The sequence below is a fragment of the Phaethon aethereus genome (genome assembly GCF_964289735.1).
Source record: "Phaethon aethereus genome assembly, chromosome: 18".
In the NCBI taxonomy this organism is placed as follows: domain Eukaryota; kingdom Metazoa; phylum Chordata; class Aves; order Phaethontiformes; family Phaethontidae; genus Phaethon; species Phaethon aethereus.
This window is the reverse complement of record NC_138594.1, coordinates 2,040,862-2,054,433: the sequence shown is the minus strand read 5'-3', so window position 1 is coordinate 2,054,433 and position 13,572 is coordinate 2,040,862. Positions and strand designations below refer to the sequence as shown.

Here is a 13,572-nt window from a genome sequence, read left to right as displayed (position 1 = left end):
ACTTCCGCTCAGGACGAGTGGCTATGCATGGTCTCCTTGCTTCAGAGGCTGCCTCCCCAGCCAGACATGGAGGCTCTGCCCTTGCTGTGAAGTGAGCAGTGCATGGGGGCATTGCCTGCCCACCTTGGTGGGTGCAGCCCATATCTCAGCTATGATACACTTGAGAGGAATTGAGCTTGGGCTAACTGCTGACAGACTGGATAGAGGAGACCTTTCCCCAGCCCATATTCAACACCTTCAGAGTCTGAGACCATGCCAAGGTGGCAAGCTCCTCTTCTCTTGCAGGCTTCTGTGCAGGGACTAGATATGGAGTGTGAAACCAGTGGGGTCTGTGCAGTGAATATCTTTGGATCAGCCCTTAGCTGTTGTCATAGCCATCTGGGAAGGTAGGGATGTTTTTCACTGCACCAACTATTTCCACTCCGGTGAACACCCGTGGGCTCTCCATACCACCCACTGCCTTCAGTGGCCGTATAGCGGCACAGTGCAGGAAAATCCAAAGGGTCTGCCTTGGTAAACTCCTGCATAGTGACAAGCAATGCCAACAGCCCTGCAAGGGACACAGGGAGGTGTGGAGATGTGCATGCTGTAATGACTAGTGACAGCTCCCATCTTACTTCAGGGAGTGAAACACACCAGTGTGTGGGGAACACGTGGAAGCAAATATAGCAAAACAAGCTCAGAGAGGTGGGAACAAGTGGAGCTAGGGGAACTCATATGCCAACAGCATCTTTGCTGATGTGTCTATATTTTATTCAGTACTTTTTTCCTCCTAAAAAAAGGAAGCTGGAGGGACTGAGGCAATGCCCTTTTCAGAGACATGGCAATATAACAGCTGGGCTTATACCTCCTGGCAAGAGTGCTTCTCAAGCTGTAGCCTAGACATTGACCCAGCAAAGCACCTGCTGGACTCAGGAGTCATAAATATTTTCTGCACTGTTCACGTGATCATTGCTAAACTACCCATCATCTGTCTCACCTGTTTAGACTGGAAGGTTGTTGTTGCACACTTCTTAGCACACTGGACCCTGGCATTGGCTGGTTGCTCTTTACATTAACATCATGCAAAGGTAGCAGCTAATCCCTGTTTCACTGCACAGAGTAACGAGTGACATATCCCACAGACGACCACTCTCCTGAAAAAGAAATGGCTGGGTTCTAGATATTGATGTCCTCGGTGGCAGTGCTGCTGATGGAAAGCATCATTGTCAAAGCAGGTCAAGCTCCAGTGCTCAGGTATCACATGTTGCCACTGAGTAGAGTTTCAGAGACCAACCCACAGCTGCTTCTGGGCTATGAGCACCTGGGAGGACTTGTTCTTAACCCTCCTCACAGGGACTTTGCTGGCTGCATGGGCCCTGAGGCATTCCTGTTGCAAAATGGATTGCCTACTGATCATGAATTGACAACTCAACCATTGCGTCATTAGGTCTGATGTATTTCACAGATATGTCTGCTGTTCCTGACCAGTCCTCTAGGATGGTAAACAGCTGAGGTGAAGAACTTTAATTTCAGCATTAATATCCTAAATAAAACGATGGTTACTTGGTTGGAAGCTGAAAGCTAGATGCAGGCCGTTTTCCTTTTTACTGTTCCTTGAAAGTAGCTTAGGTCAGCTGTGCTGAGAGAGGTTGTGCCCATGGAGGGAAATTAGCAACTCAGTGAGCTCACAGCCTATTCCCCACACCTGGAAACAGGTGTCTTCTCATGCCCTTACAGTTCCAGTGGCCTGGATGTGCACTAGGCTGTTCAAAACATTTATAAAACTATTTTTCATTGGAAGCTGAATACACAGCAAAGTGAAATTTACCATAAAAGTGTCTGCTGCCCAGGGAAAATGCTGAGGCTTTTTCTGAAAACAGAGTGCCTCTGGAATCAAAGCATTTCTGGTTCCTTGCCAAATCACATAGCCATGGACTCCTGTGATATGCACTGTTGCTCAGTAAGAGGGAGAAAGTGGTACACCATTGAAGGAGTCCAACCAGAAACTCCTCACAGAATCCCAAAACTACAGATGCAGCTTCCATAGCATGCTACAACACTGATGTTCAGAACAGAACTTTGCAGGAAATTCTGTGACTTCTAGGAAATCTGAGGATTTATGCAGGGAAGAAACTATGAGTCTGCGCAGGGACTTTGATAGTGGCAGAATCAACTGAGAAAGAAACAGAGTAAGCTCCCTCCATCACTGTAGATGAATGTCATGGCTGCAGATGAATGTGGGGAAAGCTGTCCCACCTAGAGTGATGTTTCTGCATAGAGCATGAGCTACATTCTTGCTTCTTTTGCCAAGTCATTAGTGTCTGATGTTCTTCTCTTAGGGTCATTTCTTCTCGCTTCTTCCTTGGGGGTCACAATGGAGACTCCATCCCCATTTAGAGGGCAGCAGGGCATCTAGGGAGTACCCAAAAGACCAGAATCCTCTAAAAAATATCTACTATAACATGTCAGCCTGCAGTATGCAAGCGCTGCGTGGTACTGATTTCAGATCAGCCTTTCTCTTTTCTCTCTTCTCTCCAGCCAACCAGCATTTGCTCCCATGATAAGGCCGCTTCTTTTATGGTGACTTTAGACAAGCCATAGAGAAATACCTTTGAATACCAGCAGCTCACTGGACACTGGGAACCAGTTGTCCTCCACCCTCTCTATCTCCTCCAGGCACAGAAACTTAGCATATATATTGCTGCAAAGTAACATTACTTACTGCTTTATTTCCAAAGCCAATGTCTCCATCATAAGAGTTATTTTCCCCGACCAGTCAGTGACTAGCATTGCTGTTAAAGAGGTAATGAGAAGATAAATTGTGCAAGGCAGCTGACAGCAAGAGCATGAAATTATATCTCTGAGGCTTGTTGTCCTCAGGGAAAGAGGCCCTGATCACTGGCGCCGATTGCAACCTAAGAGGGTTGGTAGGAATGCTGGGGTTGCCCTCACAAGATCAACCCCTGCATTTCCCACCAGGGCAGTACTGAGGCTGCAGGGAAGGTTATCAGGGACTAATTGATCTCTTCTTTGAAAGTACAGTTCAAGAGGTCCAAGTAAATAAGAGGGCAAGCAGGAAGGGAGAGCACTGTACTCAGGGCTGAGCAGCAGCTTAATTTTAGACATAGAAGTAATATCTGGCTGCGTTTTGCCACACTGACTGCATGCCTTGGAAATCAGTCTCCATCTGCTGATGCCTGTAAGAAAAACTAATCAGGGCTGGACCACAGGGCCCTGGGATGGCATATCCAGGAAAAAAAAAAATGTACAAAAGCCACAAAAAAATTGAGAGTGTAATGGGGACATAACTGTGCACCTATTCATTGAGTACAAAGGGAGCCACTCAGTGAAGGACTGCCTGGTTCCCACCTTTCATACGCAGTGGTTAGGTCCAACCTGGACCTCCTGGTCTGTGCTGGGCAGAATCCTTTACATGTGCAAGTCTTGGTTGCTTTCAAAATCCTGGAGGTGGACTTTGGCCATGCCCAGCAGAGCAGTTCAGTTACTCTGTCTCAGGTATTCACAGAACAAGTTACCCATCGTCCACACTCCTGTTGGAAACGCTGTTATCTGCTGCCATCTAGGCAGGACCAGACTTGTAATTTAGCTACAAATGACAGAACTGTAAGAACCTTTTGTCCCTCTGTCTTGGAGGTGTCTTGGCTAGAAATGCAGCTCTTTGTATCTTGGCTTTGACCATCTTCAGTGTTGACTTGTTCAAAGGCAGAGACCTTCCTAAGCACCTTCAGTGAAAAAATACCATGGGAGCGAGAAAGCATTGGGTGATTTGGGGATCTGAACAGGACATGTCTGGAGAAGCATCACGGGCCAAAGACATGCAGCAGATGGTGATAAGAGCTATGTGTCACAGCTGGCAGGTAATAAGGTGTGCGCAGGATAGGTGCATCAAAGACAGAAACCTCATATGTATTGTGAAGGAAGGGATGTGAATATTGTGGACAATGAAGCGTATAAACCGAGGAAAGGAGGTGAATGAGCCATGAAGGCTGTCTGTGGGAATGCCTCGCTTCAGATACAGTGCTGCACTCATAAAAGGGATCTTGTGCCAAGGAAACAGGGGCAACGGCTCTGGGAAAACCACAGTACAGAGCAAGTGAAGGTTTTGTTAGACAACAGCAGTTTGCAATAATACTGACTTCTTAATGGGGACCAAGTGATGTTGCTGGGCTCTGCTGTCAGCCTGAACGCTGCAGAGCCCTGTCTGCTTTCCCTGCTAATGATTCATCTAGCAAGAGTGATGCACAGGAGAGCAGCAGAGGGAGTTCATGCAGAGATTGCATTAGGAGCTTTGAAATACTGATGTCTCTGTGCTCTGCATAAACTGTCCCTCCTCCACCACCCAAAGCAGGGAAGGGTGGCTCTGGGTTGGAGGTTGTTTGTGAGCAGAGCCGCCTCAGTCCTGGCAATCAGGAGATGCAGCTCTCTAGACTGCAGTGTGCAAAGTGCAAAAAGGTCTTTTAATTCACAAGTGACTAGAGGGAGACAAGCAGAAGCAGGACAAGGCTGTGGCTGACAGATGGAAATTGTCACAGGACTCTGAAACGCAGAGCTCGTCAGGGACCTGCATCTCCAGGTCTGCTGAAAGCAACAGCACAAAGGGGGAAGCAGTGACCCCCTGCTCATGTGGGGACTGCTGGCCCCTGGCAGCGAGTCCCTCATTCAGCCACACATGACAGCCTCCAGTGGCACGACACCATTTTGCACAGCAGTTAAGAACAAGGTTTGGGTTTTTCCAGGGCCATCTTGTCACTGTGATGAGAGGACACACTTGTGTGGAGTGTGCTGTGCAGGGCTTTGAGCAGCATGGCTTTGCATATGCAGCAAGGAGCTCATGTTAACAATGATGAGAAAAACGAGATGACAAGCTGCCCAAAGACGCTCCTCTGTGCAAGCAGGGATGTGAATCTGTGCTGTGACGGTTATATGAGCTCTAATGGACCGTGAGCTACATGGGAAGATGTTTGTGCATGGAAACTCCATCTTCCATGATGAAGTCCCCCCTGAGCCTGCTAGGAGTTTGGCTTGATACAAGAGGGCTGCTCTGAGCCCCGTGAAATGCCATGCAAAGTTAGAAAAGGCAGACACAGGATTGCCTTGTTACCACATGGCATACTCTGAAATAGTCCTTAGTGTCTTCATCCACACCCTTGGGACAGAGCTGCCTGTGTCTCGATTCAGCAAGCAGCCTCACCAGCCAGCTATTTTATCTTCCAAACATTCATCAAGCTCCAGTTCGGAAAGGCAGGGAAGTCATCTGTTAGGAACTGCATGTTATCTCAGGATCCCTTCACAGGAGGACGTTCATATCTTCAGAGGTTTCAGACCGAAGCAGATATTCAGTGCGGCTGCTGCTTTACGATTCCCTTCAGGAAGTGGTGGGACCTTTCTCCTGCATCCCAGGCTCTGAATCAGGCCCAGAGACCCTGACCTGGATGCTCAACCTTTGCTGCAATGCCTCATGACTTTCGACTGTGTCCCGACAAGACCAGGCTCAGCCGCAGAGAGAACCTTCTGCTCTCCAGGAAGCCGTCCCTTGAGACCTTCTCTGCAAACCAGAGCTGCTGCTGTAGAGCGGGCACTGAGCAGAGGCTCCTGAGCAGGCACAGTTCCTTGGCATAGTTGCTGCAGGAAAAAAGTGAGCAGGGAATTATTCAGGACTCCCCATGGGTTTGGGTTTTTTTGGAAGCTGTTGGCATTCACTGGAGGTAGCTCTTCCATAGCAGTTTTCCCTGCAGGTGGCTGCTGCTCTCCAGAAGAGACCCAGGCCCTGCCCCATCAGTGCTCCCCTCTGCACTCTCAGGCCACCCCCAGAGGTGGCATTGCTGAACGAAGTCCCTTGTGCAGAGCCACATGCCGAGGGCCGTGGCTGTGCCGCGGCGAAATGGCTGAGCTTTCTGGGCACTGGCCTGCACTGGTAACGGGAGGGTGAGTAACCTCTCAGGACGGTGGGGAGGAACCAGGCGTTGCCAGAAAGCTGTGCGCAGCTCCCTTCGGGCAAGAGGAGACTCCACCTGCGCCCGTTTTACGTCCGCAGGGCGTGCTGATGGTGGGGCTTGCCGGCTGCCTCCCCTCCTCATCTCTGCTCTCCCAGCAGTGCTGCCGTTGCAAAGGTGCATCCGCAGTCGTGTTGTGTTGTGACACTGCAGGGGGAACACGATGTCACAGCACTTGCTTTGACCCTGGAAGCCTGAGACCATGGCCGAGCCCTCCTGGGCTGGTGGCTGCATTGCTACTGAACCTCCCAGAGTGCTCCCAGGACAGGGCTTTATTCAAGATTCCTGAAAAAGATGCCATCTGCTCCAAATTCACATCTACCCTCACAGTAGACACTGACAGAGCCTTCCTGCTCCCTAGAACCCATGTTTCTACCTGCTGGCATCTCTGTGGTGGCAGATGGGAGATGGCAGCTGCAGAGTCCTCATGTCCATCAGCACAGAGTGAGTAACAGCTCTTTGGAGGACATCACGGTACAGCAGCAGGTTGCCTCATCCCTGGCCCCAAGGGCAGGCAATGTTTCCGCCTCCAGCAGAGAGACGACTGATGGCACTGGATCCTTCCATAGCTAGGAAGCCCACAGGGTGCACATGGAAATGTCTCATCCCAGAGGCTGATCCCTCTCTGACATGTGTGTGTGAGAGCTGGAGCAGGAAGGCAGCATGTGACAACATCTAACTCCACACCTGGAGTGTGGAGCACCAGGAGTGCCAGGAGCTGGGGACAGATGGACTCTAAGTAGTGTGGGGAAGGGGATGTCTGGGGTTGCAGGGAGAGTGATGCGCTCTTGCCCCGTCATTCCCTCTCCATTCCTGGGGCTGATTTAGGAATGTCCCACCTGGGTGTATTTATCTGTCCCCATGCTGCACAGCCATGGACTAACCAGCCGCACTGGCACAGCTGGGTTCTCACCATGACAGATGGAGAGATGCTGAGGCTCCGGGCAAAAAGGTACTTGAGAGGGGAGCCACAGCTCATGTGACCCACTGGCATTGCCATGAACTGGAAGGCTTTGGGAGCCAGTCCGATGTGATTTGGGCTCTGCTTCCCTGGTCTCCCACAGCAGGGTGGGAGCAGCCTTGACAGCTGGCTGGGCAGGACTGGGAGCTGGGGGAGAGCTTGCTTTCAGCCATTGTCCTGCTTCCTATCTCATTACTGCAGACATTTGTTGAGGTGTCTGTCAGTAGATAACTCTTTCTTCCCCTATGAGGGAACAAAAGTCAATTTTGAAAAACTCAAATATTTCAAAGAATGGTTGTTCTCTGCCCAGACTCATGGAGTATCTGTGAATATGAATAGTTTCATCTGTCAGCCTGAAGCTGGGACACTCTAAATGCTTAGGCTGCTACCCATGGCAGCACAAGTCAAAAGGTAACAGCAAAACCCAAAGCTTTTGAGCACAAGCAGATCTCCTGTGATGACCTGACTGCACAACCCTTTAGCCTGGTTTCACTGTTGGGCAGGCACTTCTGGAATGGTCTGTAATGGATGGCAATTCACACTTTTTTGTAGCTCCTGATCTGGCTCAATGCTGCATTCATAGGTTGTATGTTGTTTACCAGGCAGAAGGCTAGCCTTGCACCATTTACAGCAACCTCAAAGACAGGTGCTGCTGCTGCAGTGCTTTCCCAGGCAGCTAGAGACTCTGATGGGCTGAGCACCATGGACCCTTGTCCAAGAACGAGTACCTTCTTTTAGCTTTTCCACAGGCCCTTCTCCTATCTCCCCAGCATGCTGAGTCCCAGTCCACAGACCCCCTTCCGCAGAGAATATTGACCTCTACTTCCAAGTTCCCTCTTGAAAGCAGCTATCATATCTCCTTTATCAGAAAAATTGTCCACGGTGGTGTTCTGCACTCCACTTTCCAGCAAGGAGCCCCTGCCTGAAACCCCAGCCCAAGCCCCTCCAACACTTCATAAGTATCCAGGGGTTCCCTGTGTAACTCAGCCTTTGTATCCCCGTCCTACGTACACTACCTCTCTCCACTCCACCCTGCAGCTCAGCTCCTTGCAGCTCAGTCCAACCAGCCCTGCCCAAGCCAGCAAGCCTGACCTCCACAGGAAGTGCGGATTTTACCCTGAGCATTGATGCAGCTCTGCACCATAATCTGCCCTGATGTCTCTCTGCTTCTCATTGCACAGGGGTGGGGACATGTTGGAGAGGAGAAGATGAGTCCTGACAGCTACTGCCATGGGTGCACATCTCGGCCCATATGGTACTCATAATCCTGCAGCCTTGCTTCTCTGCTTTTCTCCCTATTGCCTGCAATCCATGTTATACTGGAGAAAGGAGCTCTTTTGCAAAGTGGGAGGGAGATGAGAGCTGGGGGAGGAGAGAGAGAAGAAAGAAAGACTAGATTAAATCTTCTAGACCTTCTTATGCACCCAAGTTATGTTCCTGCATGAGAAACTCCTGTCTCAAGCATCATTCACAGTGTGACTTGCAAATGCTGCTCTTAGTCCGTATCATGCTCCTGTCTCCCAAGAGTCTGGGGAGTTGCTGTCTGTACAAACATCTCAGCAGTTGTGTCTTGGAGCAAATTGTGCTGAGGGTTACTATAATCCCATTCATCCATTTTTAGCATTGTTATGAACTGTTGAAAGGCTACAGTGTTCCACCCCAGAGCAGCTGTGTTTCGATGGTGGGTGTTAAAGATTTAAATCAATGTTTTTTTCAATTGTGTTAAGATTCTTTGTAAGATGCCACGTACATTCATTGTTCATCAGCTCTGGCCATGCTAACGTGTCAAAACCACTGGCCACGGCACCTTGCCGAGCTGCGCTGTGCTTGGGAAACAGTGCGGCGTTGTAGCCCCAGCGCTGCACAGCTACGGCATGGGAGGGAGCGTCTCAATGAAATTATGGCACTTTCGTCACCGTTTTTATTACTGCCAGACCCAGTCTTTGCATTCTGGTCAGGAGCTAATGAATCACGATTCATTGCTTCACCTGCAGAACGCAACATATCCAGAGGAGAAGAAATAGGAAAAACCCCGAGTCGCGCTCAAGGGTCCATTCGCAGCCTTCCTCCAGTGCGCAACACTGAGAGGTGCCAGCGCTCGCCCTGCAACCCAGCTGTGTGCCAGGGGATGCTGCCGCTGGGACACTCCTCTGTCCTGGCCTCATCAGGCTCAAAACAAGCACCGAGGGTCACTGGGGCCACGTCAGGCTGCCATCACCGGCCACTGTCTCCTATCTTCCTGCCATTTCCCACTACAAAAGCATCAATTTTCTCACTTCTTTTCCTCTTACCTGGTGGGCTTCAGAACCTCACTTGGTGGCTTGTTCAGGACCTTCTCCTAGTTTCCAGCCCAAATATATTAATGATAAGATCAGTTCTGTTTGATCTTGCATCTGCTCCTCCCTCATTGCTCCTTAGCACAGGAGACATTCATTAGCATTAAAAGGGAAAAATTTAAATCTTTAGTTCTTTTTACCCAAACCCATGTAAAATCCAGAAGTTGTGAAGACAAAAGTTAAGTGATAAAAAAAAAAAAAAACATACTGACAACGTGTCAGGAGCTGTTGCCATTAATAAGTAGTAACTTATTAAATTAATAAATTCATAACTGTCACCAAAATTGGAAGGCATATTAAAATCTTAGATCTGGAATTCAGAAGCAGTCCCCAGCTCCCTAAGACCAGGCAAGTCAGTATGTGGAAAGCAAAAGACCCCTTTGCTGTGGCTGTGGGCTGTTCCACCCGGTGGGAAGCTGCTGCTGACTGCGGGCAGGACTTCGGACCTGAGGGATGTCTGTTCAGACACTGCCGTCCGCATTGCTCTACGCCCATCACTCAGAGTGTCTGGGACTGACAGCACAGCTTTCTCCCCAAAAGTCTTTCCCTGACACGCATGAGTTTCACGTGCAGAGGAGGGCCGCTGCAAAATGAAAACTGACTTTCTGATAATCGTGCGTTGTCTTGCCAAGAGGAAGTTTGCAAAGGGATGTTCCCGCAGTCCTCGTCTTCTGCCATCAGTGTTTGGTGCGGAGCAGATCTCTGAAGGGAAACACTGGCAGCTGTCAGGCTGCTGGCAAAGCTGAGAGCAGCAGAAAAAGCAGGGTGTAATAAAAATAATGAACCTTATTAGCTGCATGTGTGCAGGTGGGGACTGGCAAGAGATATTCCCAAATCACAGTGTCACTGTCGTAGCTTTTCAGAGCAAATAAACCTGATCAAAATATTAAACTGCAAGAAAACTCAGTGACATTTTAAGCAAGACGAACTAGAAGCTCCAAAGTCTGTGCATGCAGAGGGTGGGCTGTAATCCCAGGTACTCTTAGAAAATCATTTTCTTCCAGCCTGTGCAAGACAGGCAGCAGTGCAGCCAGTTTGGGGAGCATGCAGGGCCTATGAGTTAACCTGCACCCTGGCAGAGCAAGTCAAGGGGATCCAGGACCCCTTTGTGGAAATGGCACATGTCCCAGCACCACCAGCCCACAGCACAACCCTTTTCTCTGGCCACCGACTCCAGGCAGCAGCTTTCCTGTGACCCTGCTGTGGTGCAGGATGCGCGAGGCTCTCTTCGCGTTCACCAGCTCAGCCCACGGGCAGCGTTTGTGCAAAGTCTTTCTCAGCTGGGACAGCAAATCTGTCTGGCACAGGCTGAGTGTTCTGGAGGGACCGCACTGCACTGGAGGACTCTCATTCCTGGATGTCAGGGCTGCAGACATCCCTCCCAACATGTCTCCTGGGAAAGGTTTGGGAAGAGAAGGGAGAAATGAGATCAGACTTTCAATGAACTTTCCCTGTTGGAAAAGGCAAAGCAATTACCTCAGCCCTTCTGAATTGTGCTCCGGCTTACCAGGGCTTTCTCTTTCAAATGCAGATGAAAGCACTGCCCGGTGCCTTTCCCTCGGGGGGATTTCAGAGCGGGTGAAGGTGATGAGGAGAGGGCTGTACTCAGAGACTCCTGCCCCTTTTCTGCACACTGCCAGAACACCCTCTTGGCTTTTGGGGAGCAGCAAAGAAGACAAAAATGTGGGGCTGCTCTGCCTGAAGAGCAACCAGGAAACATCTGTGCACTCCAGTGTGGGGGCCCACCACAGGCTCCCCAGGGCTTGTCACCTTGTGGCTGAGCTAAGGGGAGGGATACCTGGTTTACTTTGCAAAGCACTCTGAGTTTTATGGATGACAAGTAGCCATATCAGAATAATGTAGAAACTTGCGGATGTCCCAGGAAAGCGGCAGCCCAGGCCAGATCTGGCTGTGGAGTGGTCTGAACGTGGTAAATGCATTGCTCTGGATGTCAGATGACCCGTGTAAGACATGTCACCTGCAAGAGAGGGCTGCAGTGCTGCTGGCAGTGACAGCAGCGGTGGCCTTGCCGGGTCCTTATAGAGTAGCGCTGACAGTACCCGGGGGAACCCAGTCTGCAAGGCCGCGGGTTTTCACGGAAGCTGCCCTCAACCATCGCAGCTCGGCTGAAACCCTGCACCAAAACTGAGCAAGAAAGCCACTGAGCAAGCAGATGGGGAGCGGCTCTTAGAGCCCAGATACTCTCCCCTGTAACAGATGTTGGCTCAGATCTGGGGCAGCCCCTTCCCTTCAAGGACACTGATTTTACATTTCTGTCCAAATGTTTACTGCTGTATAATCCTTTGCAGATTTTTTTTTTCTGTGCCACACCTAGTCCGTGGTGCTGCCAAGTCTGTCTTCCCCAGACACGTGCCCTAAGCCAGGCAGATGGGCAGACACGTGGCTGGAGGGCATCACACGGCAGAGCGGAGCTTGCCATCTAATGGGCATGTTTTTGCTGTGCACCTGCAGCTGGGTTAGGACTGCTTTGCACTGCAGAGCCGCCATCACCTGTGTGGAGATCCTGACCCAGAAGCCATGAAACACGGTGACAGCTGAAATGTTTGTATTTATGACAGCTGATGACATCAAGTGCATCGTTATCAAGGAAAGGCTATTGGCCAGTTCATTTCAGCTCATAGCCATATATGCAGCCTCACTTTTCTAAGCCTGTGTGTTTTCAATGCTTAATACAACAAGTGCAGCTTCAGCCTTGACTTCTATCCCCTTGGCACACTGCTGGCACAGTCCTTATGGTCAGCCAAAATGTGGGACTGATCCAGCCATGAAAAAAAAGTTTGGTTGATCAGTGCCCCAGTCTAGTTCAGCTCCCCACATCCTGGCTCAGCACGAAGGAGTGGGGCGACAGGACTGTAGGAGGAAAAATAGCCAGCAGTGTCACCCCAGCATGACACCAGCTCAGTCACTCCAGGCACAGAGAATCCACATTGACCCACCACCTCCCAGCTGCTATGTATCACTGACTTTCACATTATAAATGGTAGATATTATTTAATGTAGCACAGAGTCTCAGCCCTTCGTGTGTATTTCTCCAAGGAACTGCATTTCTCCAGTGGAATTGGCTTTCCTACATGTAAAGCTGCAGCTGGAGGTGATTTGGGTAAAGAAACCAGGATAAATACATACAGTGCTAAGCAAAAGTAGTGTTCAAGCCCCTGTATGGAATTTTGAAATGGTCACATGAAATGCAGCTGTCCTTGTATTTGGTAGAACTTCCCCAGTCTGATTTTGGAGAAATATATCTCTTCCTCCAGAAGGAAATGCTCCAAGAAAGAGCCTGGGAAAGGAACAGCAAGGAAGAAAGTTGTCTCCAATTTAGCTGTTAGCCAGTTCATTTAAGAGAGCTTGGCTGGCAAGCACTTGACACCTTGTGAGCTTCATGTACAAAACGCTTTTTGACAGCATCAAATTGGTGTCATAAAACAGAAGGTGTGAGGAACTCAGGTATCTCCTGAAGATACCAGGTTAGGTGACACTGGCCACGAGCACACTGATTTTCAAATGTTTTGCACAAGGAAAGCAGCTGGAATTACTACCTCAGATGACACGAGCTTTCCAAGCTCTGAGATAGCAGTGGACCGTGTGAACTAGGGGATGGGAGAAGCATCTCAGAGGGACTTGACAGTAGATCTGGTGGACCTGTGGTCCTGTTACATGTTGCGTGTCAGTACATCAGTGAGTTCTACCTCATTAAAAAGATTGTGCCCTTAGTCTGCACAACAGTGCTAGGGTGAGGGTAGTGTCATCCTGGCTGTACTGGAACATGTCCACAAGTATTGTATGGCATATTGAATGTGACCAGTGCCAAAGAGATGGCCCCCTCCTCTTACTGCTTAAACTGAGCACCTCACGTTTTCCCCCAGAAAGAGCTTCATATACTCAGGGCTTTCATGACCTGCAATTGTTTGGTCTTTGATAAAGACCTGGAGTAACAACCAAGTATGTGGCTCTAAGTTTTGGAATTGTTTCCACTTGGAATTGTTTTCCGCTTGTTTTACAAGTGATTGTAGATGCTGTATAGGGATTTTGGATAACATCACCTCCTGCTCAGGTTGCTCCTCCTTGGCTGCCCAGGTAGCTCCTGGGTCTCTTTTAGAAGTGCCTCTCCAGTAAGTGTTGCAGCTCATCTCTTGGTGCAGAGGGAGTCACTTTCCTCAAGAGACATGCTTTGCATCTGGACTCACACACTGCAGTGTGTCAGCACCATCTGGACAGCAACTTACCACAGCATTGAAGGGGAAAGCAGATGGAGAGTAAA

General features: G+C 49.6%; 1 protein-coding gene across 2 annotated transcripts in view; it reads left to right on the top strand.

Annotated features, from left to right (window-relative positions):
- Nucleotides 1-13,572, top strand: part of SHISA6 (shisa family member 6) — a gene marked incomplete at its 3' end in the record, with an annotated part of 259,658 nt that overhangs the window by 204,992 nt on the left and 41,094 nt on the right. The window lies entirely within an intron of this gene.